Raw genomic sequence first — 9,581 nt, 5'->3', positions numbered from 1 at the left:
AAGGCGGGAGCGGTTTTGCACCATAGACCTTCCCGCCTCGGGGAGAAGCGGCTCCTCTCCTGCCTGCTCATCACCTGTCCGCCCTCCACACACACCCACTCAGCGGCCGCGGGGGGGGCCGGCGGCTGCTCTATCTGGCCAGAGCGCCGAGCGGAGGGGTCCGTGCCTCCAGCGGATTGGAGGCAGGGCGCTGTGGCGGTCTGCGTGTACGTGTCTGCTGGGGGCTGCGGGGGAGGCGCGCCGGCGGAGAGGGACCGCCTGCCCCCGCCGCTCGCCGGAGGGCGAGCCCGGTGTGTGTCAGTGGTGGGGGGGTATGTGGAGTCGCGGGTGCCCCTTAGCTGTCCCCGGGGCTGGGGAACTTCCTGAGGCTGAGGGGCGCTTCGTAGTCCCAGCACCAACCGCACCACTGGGGCGGGGGGGGTGCGAGGGGGTTTTGAGGCGAGGCGTGGGCCAAGTTGTAACGGTCATAACGGTTTTAGGCGGGGGGGGGGGGGGGGGCGGCCGGCGCGCGCGCCCCGCAGCGGGCTGAGGCGGGCAGGGCGCTCGGTAGCGGGGTGGGGAGAGGTGCGGGCGGCTGCCGGCGGCGGGAGCGGGGGCGCCGGTGCAGCGCGCAGCAGGGCTGGGGGCTCGGCGGGGGAGAGGCGCGGCGTGTGAGGGCCCGCTGCCCCGCTTCGCCGCGCCGCAGCGGGCAGCTCTGCCTTTGTGCTCCCTCCGCACCTGAGTGCGAGGCTGGGAGGGACGGCGCAGGTGGGGGCGGGCACGATAGGCAGCGGCGGCGGATCCCCGGAGCCAGGGAGGGGAGGTAAGGCTGTGCCGTGCTGCGGCGGCCGCTCCCGGGGCTGCGGGGGGCGGCTGCACGCCGGGGGCTGCGCCTTCGGCCGGCGGCGGGTAGGGTAGGTCTGTTGCTTGGCTTTTCCTGCAGCCGCTTCCCATCTCGTCCTGCTGCACAGAGGGAGATGCAACAGCAGCAGCGCGGTCCCCCGGGAAGGGACGGTGCTCGGAGGTGGGCAAGCCGCATAAGCCCGGCTGATGCACGTAGGGGCTGCCTGGGGAGGGGGGGAGCAGCCGGCGGTGCGTGCCCGCTCCCGCGGTCTCCACGCAGCTGCCCGTGAAGCTGCGAGGAGTGCTGAGGGCGGCCGGCAGCCCGTCTCCTCCGGCGCCGCTTACAGCCCTGAGGCGCCCGCTCCCTTCCCTGCCCTCCGCCAGCCGGTCGCAGGGTCCGGGGCGTGGTGGCGGCGTGCATAAGGTTGGGAGCTTGCAATATGAATTTTCACTGTTTTCCCCCGCCAGAGAACACGCCACGATAGGCGAAGCAGATGCTGATGTATGGGCTTAGCGGATCTCGCCTGGGAAGGGCTGGGGGCTTTGGGGGAGGCTGCTTTCAAACCGGTATAGTCGGTAGTTAACTACTGGCTGCAGTTAAAATTTTAGCAGCAGCAACAGCTTTGCGATGCTTTCCGGGAATATTGCTGCCTTAGAGCTGATGTGACAGGCAGCCCGTGGTACACTGCCACTTTCTACTAGGTGGCAGTGCTGAGAGCAGGATAGTTGGCGTTGTAGGTAATAAAGTGTTGGGAAGCTGGAGACTTACGTGCAGCTGGATTTTGGTGGAGTTATGGGTGGAACAGAAGAGACGCTTCACATGTGCCCTGTGAGCTTAGTTGCAATTAAGAGGATTTTTTCAAACTTTACATATGGTTATCTTGTTATGCAATTACGTTTTAGTGAGACTGTGATTCTTACATTATATTTGGAAAGGAAAAACAAATTTAGTAGGTTAAGCTTTTGCATTACAGCGTTATTTACAAAGTTTCTGAGGTTTGGATCCAGCTCCACTGGCTGCCACCTGATTGGTGAAGATTTACAGCTGAGGATCAGATTCTGTGCTTGTGTTAGAGCAATAAATTACTGATTCAAAAGAAACGTGGCTGCATTGCCCTCTTTTTATTTTATGAGTGTTGTATATATTGAGGAAGCATTTTTTTTGTTTGATCACAGTGTTTTGTTAGGCAGTTTGAGAACTTCTTTTTTGTATAAATTATACAGTTAAGGGATCAAGTTCAAATCTTGGATAGATCTGGAGCCCACACTGATTTCAGCAGAAGTTGTGTGGTACGTGACAGTGCTCAGTTTTACTGTGTAGAATATCTGAAGTAAAAATTTTCTCTGTGCTTGCCCTACACTTGTTTTCCAATTTGTTCCTTTGGAGTAGCAGAATGTAGAGCTTTTGCCAGTGTTTTCATTGATATATTTGAATTAGGGTTGTATATCTGAAGCCAAGGATTGTTCAGGGGCTCAATATGTGCCCACTGAGAGAAAATTTAGCCTGTTGACTTCAATGTGAATAAAATGGACACCAGAACTCTTAATTTACATTTGCGTATAATGAGTCCCAACTTTTTCAGTAGGTATGTGCAAGAAGGTAAGCACATTGTGTTCACTTGTATAATTCATTTTGTTATAATTGAATAGGCATTATTCTTTCTTGTATTTTGTTATTGTTTGTTTGGGTTGGTTTGTTGGGGTTTGTTTTTGTTGGTTTTTTTTTTTTACTTCTCATTTAGCATTATCGTTGTGGTTTAAGGGCTAAGCTTTAAAATGTTTGCCACTCCACTGCAGAGAGTGTTGCTGACTGGATGTCATGCATGTAAAACTAGAACAAGAGTCTTTAAATAGCAAGACCATCAACTTAGTAACAATTTACTGTGATAAATGATAGAATACACAAGAATGCAAATCTGAATGATTATAACATGCATCTTTTGATATTAATATAGATAAGGTACAAAGCAGAAAAGCAAATAAACACATTCAGCTTTTAAGTACCAGTTTAGGTATGGAATGTAAGAGTACCAGTACTGGTTTGAAATGGAAGAGCTGTTTTCTGTTATGCAGTTTATGCTTAAAAAAAAAAGGGGAGGGGGGAGGGGAGAAAAGTTATTTACAAGCATTTATTTTGATTTCTGGATCTCAAAATTCCATTATGTAGCAGGATGCTTTCCAGTATCTGCTTTCTCAGTATCTGGAAAGGCAGATGTTGCTGCAGCAGGAGCAATTACACTGATTTGCAGCACAGGAGGAAAAAAAAAAAAAATTCTGTTCTGACTTTCTGCCTCTGCCTAAAAAGATCAGCCATTTAGCTCTGGTTTGGGCTTGTCAACAGAAGAGATAAGATAGGGAAATTAAGTTTGTTCAACAAAGGGAGTGAAGTTAATGTACAAATTAGGACATTTTTGTTTCCAGAATAAAATTAGTAAATTTGTCTAAGACTACATTAAAGAATTCCACTTGCTTGGCTTTACCTCACAATTGTCCACAAACAAACCCTAACCAAAAGTCAGGGAGTTTTCCTACGTTTTGTTGGTTGTAACCTGCTTAACCAGATCACTCTGTCCTGTGGGATGTTGAGTCAAAAGGCAGAAGAGGCAGTGGAGACTAGAGCCCTGTAGGCTTTAGTAGAAGCGGCTTTCTGAATTGTAGCTTTTTAAAAGGTGCATGACAGAATCCCACCTTCACTAAAATCACTGAGAGTTTTGCTGTTGCATTTCTCTTTCAGTTCAGTTCTTATCCTGTGTAGACCACAGCAAAGTGTGACTGATGGGACCCAAGATTTAACCTATGATAAGGCATGGTTTAAGCTGTTTAAATGGTTTAAAGAGTTTATTTTTAGTTTTCAGATATAAAGTGTTTCTACTTTAGAGGATATTTGAGACTCCCTGCAAACAAAATATGCAAGTGAAAGAACTCGTGAATATATATGTGTGCTACCGCATAGTGAGTGAGCCATGATATTCAAGAAAGACAAGAGTCTTGAATATCTCTGGAAGGTGACAAGATTTTTTTATCTCACTATGGAGCTCAGGCACAGTAATTATTTTTTTGGCTCTTTTCAGACTCCTTCCTTAATGGTACGGAACCAACTTGACCTGTGATTTTGAGCAACGTTTTAAAGAGCTAGTATGGTAATAATTTGCATGTTAGAAGTCAGATTCAATCTCCTGCGTTGTAAGACTCCTCATTTGTGACCAGCTAGAATTACAGTAAGTGGTTCTGTATGTTCTTGGTTTGTGTCTTTTTTCCTCTTAGCCCTTCCTTGCTTAGTGATCTGCTGCATATAACCTGGCTCCAAACCTGTTTGGGACAGGGGCAGCCTTTCATAACTTGTTTCAGTGGGGCTCAAATCCCTGTTTGCAGCTCTAAGAGACTGGTGTAGTAGAAGGTAAACAGTCTGACTCTGGTTTAAGGTTAAGGGTAGCTGCCCAAAATATTTAGTATTTCTAAGAGGTGGACCTCTAGCATAAAAAAAAAAATGTTTATTGTTTTCTTTGTGATTCTGTATCATAACTAGTTTAATTCTGTGTTTTACTACTGTGCTAAGGGGTATAACAGCTAGATAGTGCGACCTTCTGCATTTTTATAGCAATGCTGACCTGTGGACACACAGAACTGCATGTGTTAACATGAACTCTTGTTTTTGACACAAACTCACTCTTCAGATATAAGCAACTTGCTTAAGTTACAGGGAGATTGTGATCTTCCTTATATAGCATCAGATAAACATTTTCAGACTAGCCTTGTCAATCACTGCAGTATAATAAAGCCATTTAGACCATCTTTTCTAAAAGAATTGAATATGTGATGCTGGGTTCAAATAGCAATGAGTGCTAGAAAGAGCGCCAACTGCATGTAATATCTTTTATGTGCATTAATTTGTTTAGGATGATACCTATCTTCATAATCCTGTGTGTGCAAACTTGGTACTTCTGGATGTGCCAGAGGTTCAGACAGATTTTGAAAGCTTCAATGAGAAGTTACTAATAGCTGCAGTGTGCAGAGCCTGCTCACTAGTTTTGCCTGCTGTCACGCACACAGCTAACATGTCACTATCCAAACTGACATCTGTGTGCATACATCACTTCATCAAACTGCATGAGTTATGACACAGCTAGTCTTAATTACACTGCTTTTTAAAATCATTAAAATGTTGTAATTCACTTATCACTAGAATTGTTCTACCACTGGTTTGTCCACAGATCATGCTTCATTAAAAGTGCTGATGAGCACCCAGGACTCTGAAGACAGCAGTTTTGTGCAAGATAAGAATGTTCCTTAAAGAAGCTGATGGAGGATAGAGCTCCAGAGTTCCTGGCAGACACTGACAGCATAAGATGGCACCGTAGTCTAGTCTGAAATTGTAAGTCTTAAGGAGGACTAGATGTCCTTGACTTTACAAGAAGTTATTGCACTGAAGAAACTTAATAGTGGGCTAGAGTCTGCTTTCAGGACCTGTGTAGATGCGTTTGTTTCTGTTCAGTTACGCTAATATGACCATGGAGCAATTAGGTTTTCTCTACGTGTGTGAATTGAATCCTTCTACATTAGAGGAAGTAATTTGATTTACCCTGGTGAACCTGAGATCTGCACCCATCATTTCTGAACTACTTTGTTTCTAGCACTGCTAGGAAATCTAGGAAGCAAATGTTGTAAGCTTTACAGCGTGACTGGTTCCAAAGGAGTCTCCATTTTGAAAGCTGTGTGTTCCAAAGATGTTAGTTCATTTGCAGAAGGCTGGAACCTGCAGTTGACAATGGTCATGAAATCATTGATGTCATGAAACGTGCAAAATATTTCATATGAATGATGTCCATGCCCTTGCAAAGTCTTTTTTATCACTGAGGCTTTTTGCAGTATAGGGTCCTGTCAGTAGGGAACAGGTTACAGGTCAGGACTATAGGACACTAACACTGCGTATTATGCCTTGAAATATATTGCACAGTTGTAACTCCAATATTAAATACAAAAATAACACTATACTTGGCAGATACAAGATTGATAACTGCTTTTGGGGAGAAAAAAATCAATATTAGTGGATATTTTAGTGGATAAGTCCAGTGGACTTAGATTTTTCCATTTCAAAAAGTGGAAGAATCTTTGGCTTCCCTTTCCTTTCACCTGCATTACACAGTTCTTGTAAGAAACGGTAAATCCAGAAAGCAATCTTGCAAAGTATGTTTCTATTTATAAGTAGGCAGTGATCAAATCCTGTCATTCATTCCTATGTGACCCTGAGAGATGCAGGAGATGGATGTATTTCATTGGGAAGTGGAGGTCTAATTTACATGTGGAAATTTGCTAACATTAGTGTACCAAGCTTATTTTTCACACATGCACACCTCTTACAGAAGCAGACTGTGAACATGGAAATGTATATGCCTAAATATTCAGAATGGCTATTCTGGTAGGTACCCCTCTGTAGACAGACTCTTGGATATAAATTACTATTGCAGAAGTTGGTGAAATCACATCTAAACCTAAAGGAGAATAAAAAACAAAAGGAGTCCAATAACAATGCAAGTTGAAGTGTAACAAAAGCATGAAGATCTTCAAAGTACATCTGCTTTGGTAAAGATCTATATTTTCATCTGTAAACCCAATATGAGAAGTTAAGGTTAAATGTCCTCTTAGATATGTACTCCCTTTGTTCTGTATCTGTATAGTGAACAGAATACTTTCTATTTAGAAGAATACTTTATGTTTACGGTTGTAGCTGTTTATTCAGGTAATGATGCATCTTGTATTACTAGTGCAGCAGAGAAGTGGCTCTGTGACATCTGTTACTTCTTGAAATGCGTGTTTACTGAAATCAGAATTATACGTAGAAATCACAATCTCCCTAGATCCTGTGAGTTCTCTGTGTGTCTGGAGATGTATGCCCTTTACTCAAATGCAAGGGGTACAGGTAAAGATAACTTGTGTTATGTGTCATTAAGAATTAGATGCTGAAACTGTAAGAATAGCACTAGTCTCTAAACTTAAGTCAGTAAAGTATAAAATTGTTTGAAATGGCAAAGGAGCAGACATGGGACAGTGGAGGGCTGTTGATGCATGCAAAGCAACAAACAAGGTGCTTGAAGGAAATTGTCCTTTCAAAAAAAAACCAGGCAAATTATTTGTAGGAATTTGGGTAAAAATCAGTAAGTATTTTAGATTTTCTTTGTAATACCCGAGTTGGAAGTTAAGTTTTTCATGTCAGGTTCCTAAGTACTTGACAGTGGAGTATTTGCACTATGGGACCACATCAGCCTATGAAATCGTTGCAAATGAGAGTCGAAAGAAATATTACAACAAATTCAGTGTTGGCCTGTGAGTTCAAACATATTCTAAAATTGTGATTGAACTTAAATTTAAATTTAAAATCTTTTAGAAAAGAATGTTTTTATTGAGGAGATGTAATTTGGAATGTTTTCATTACCTTCAGTTATTTCATCTATACTTCTGTTCAGGTGGGGTGTTTTTTTTTTGGTGGGGTGTTTTTTTTTGGTGGGTGTTTTCATAACCTATCTATATTGTTTCTGACATTCTTAGATGCAGAAACTTGAAACTTTCACATCCTTAGAGTCAATCAAAGCTTACAGGACCATTTGTATTTACTAATATTAAGTTTGTGCATACCTTGTTTCATTATTAAAAGTACAGCATACTATTTATGTTACCATTTAATGTATAGTTTAATTCTCTATTGATTTCACCTCTTAGCAGGGGGGGCTTAGATGAATTTAGATGATGAATTCATTTGGACGAATGTATACCTCACTTTCAAAATGAGGTAGTATCTAATTTTTTCCCTATTTCCGCACCCCAGAAAGTAGCAATCCTTGTGGTTTCTACCTTGAGAGACAAACATTTCCTTTTTCCCTGCAGATAGTTGGTACTCCCCTTCAGTGGGAGAACATATTCTGTTTGTAACACCGGCAATATCATGAACCTCTAATGGTATCTTAGAGTTTGTTAGGAAATACAAATGCTGGCATTTTGTAAAGATGCAGAGAGCTTTTTCAGATATCATTGAATAACCAAAACTACTGAAAAAAGCTCAGAATTTTGCACGGTGAGGGTATTTGTTCTGAACTGTATGTCTCAGGTGCTATAAATAATAACTATTTTCATAATAGATGACTTGCAGTCTGTAAAAGCAGGTCATTCCAATTACTACCTTCTTTCTCTTCCTGCTGCTTTCATGGCAGGAGATTTTTAGCAACCAACAGCATTGCAGGCTTTTTTTAGGTGGAGGTGAATACCTTATGGATGTGAGGTAAGGGGAGGGCTCCATTGGAGTATAACAAGCTTTTGATCCTTTTGGAAGGCAGGATTCAAAAAGCTGAGGTGGGCTAAACCAACAGTAACTAGCTTTTTTTTTTTTTTTTGTCAGCCAGATACTTACCTAATTTCAGTCCTAAAGAAGGGTTGTTTTTTGTAGCCCCATTCCTGCCTCCCACCAGCTTGCCAAGACCACAGCTTTACTTCATGTGTAGAATGACCATTGTAAGTGAATGCAAAGGGGATGGGGAGAGGAGGAGTTGAGAAGTTTCTTCTTTGGTTGAGAAAAGTATGGAGGAGCAGAAGTCCATTGAATCTGTTCACTGATCCCAGCTGGTCTTTGAAAATGAGGTTGTCACAAGCAGTTCATGGGTTGTAGGTTGACAGTTGTCAAGGGCAGCTATGGTGACAACACACAAGCACCAGAAGCTTTTCTCACAGCCACTCTGGAGACTTATTCTTACAATTCTGCTACTGAGTAGCTACCTACTCAAAAGGCAGGCAGCTGGATCTCCCTGGATGTATTCAATGTGTTTCTCAATCAGTAATGAAATTTTGCATCTCATGGTGGTGTCTTGGACTTGACCAAAATTTGGGCTATTTAAAATACAGGTATGTACTGCCATAAAACTATAAGGAAGGCAAACTATTGCAGGCCTGCTAATGGCAGTGGGAGTCCTTATGGGTTTGAGGTTTCATTTTTCTCCACTCTTGCAAGATTTAGGTCATACTGTTTAGGTCAGGACACTTAGAAGCAAGCTAGGCATCTTGATTCAGCCTCTCTAAGAGAGTACTTGTTTTGCCAGAGATGTTATTTGAAGCATTCCCTTGGGTATATGATGCCACTTCTGAATTTACTGTCAGTTCACTGAATTATACTTGCCTGTTTGGGTTTCGGGGTTTTTTTGTTTGTTTTTTTAATACAGGTAAATAAAATATGCTTAATATTTTTTCCAGCATCATCCAGAGATTCTGAGTAAGGGTATCCATTTTATTCATCAGGTAGTACATGTTTTTTCTGATGGTTCTGCAGAGCCCGTTTTACTTCTAGGTACAGAGGCTTGCTGCTTCCTTCCTGTACCTTGACTTGTTGAGTATGGCTAGATTTGTTTATTTTCTTTTCCAGAACATCTTCCATTTGGTACTCCAACAGCATCTGTTCCTTCATTTTCAGTCTCAGTAACAGTGCATATTACCAGCCTGGGGCTTGGCTGTAGCTGTCTCCTTTCAGAGCAGAGCCTCCCTTGCCAGTACAGATCACTACCACCATTCCATTACACTGACCGAAGCATTTTCTCCTTAAGTTTGAGAATAGCAAGTCAGAGAGGTGGAATAATTTAACTAATTGGCTTGTTTCAGTCCTCTTCTAAACATGGAAATCGGAGCCTGCAAACATTCATAAGATGAAACATTGGCACAGACATGATCATTTCTGTGAAACTGCAGATGTGACTACTTTGTTATGAAACTGCTGGGAGCTTTGT

At 42.9% G+C, this 9,581-nt stretch overlaps 1 protein-coding gene across 8 annotated transcripts in view; it reads left to right on the top strand.

Annotated features, from left to right (window-relative positions):
• The first annotated feature begins 57 nt into the window (after positions 1 to 57).
• The window catches only part of PTPN5 (protein tyrosine phosphatase non-receptor type 5), an 89,454-nt gene continuing 79,930 nt past the window's right edge, over positions 58 to 9,581 (top strand). For 3 of the 8 annotated variants that reach the window (XM_072865730.1, XM_072865725.1, XM_072865729.1), the window contains exons 1-3: positions 1,226 to 2,408; positions 3,894 to 4,040; positions 5,034 to 5,194. The gene's annotated coding sequence lies outside the window, so the exon portion shown is untranslated. Of the gene's footprint in view, positions 207 to 707; positions 803 to 973; positions 1,004 to 1,225; positions 2,409 to 3,893; positions 4,041 to 5,033; positions 5,195 to 9,581 lie in introns of those variants that run through there. The other 5 variants (XM_072865722.1, XM_072865721.1, XM_072865723.1 and 2 more) reach the window with 5 other exon arrangements.

Source organism: Ciconia boyciana, chromosome 6 (genome assembly GCF_034638445.1).
Source record: "Ciconia boyciana chromosome 6, ASM3463844v1, whole genome shotgun sequence".
Taxonomy (NCBI): domain Eukaryota; kingdom Metazoa; phylum Chordata; class Aves; order Ciconiiformes; family Ciconiidae; genus Ciconia; species Ciconia boyciana.
This window is presented reverse-complemented; position numbering and strand designations above follow the sequence as displayed.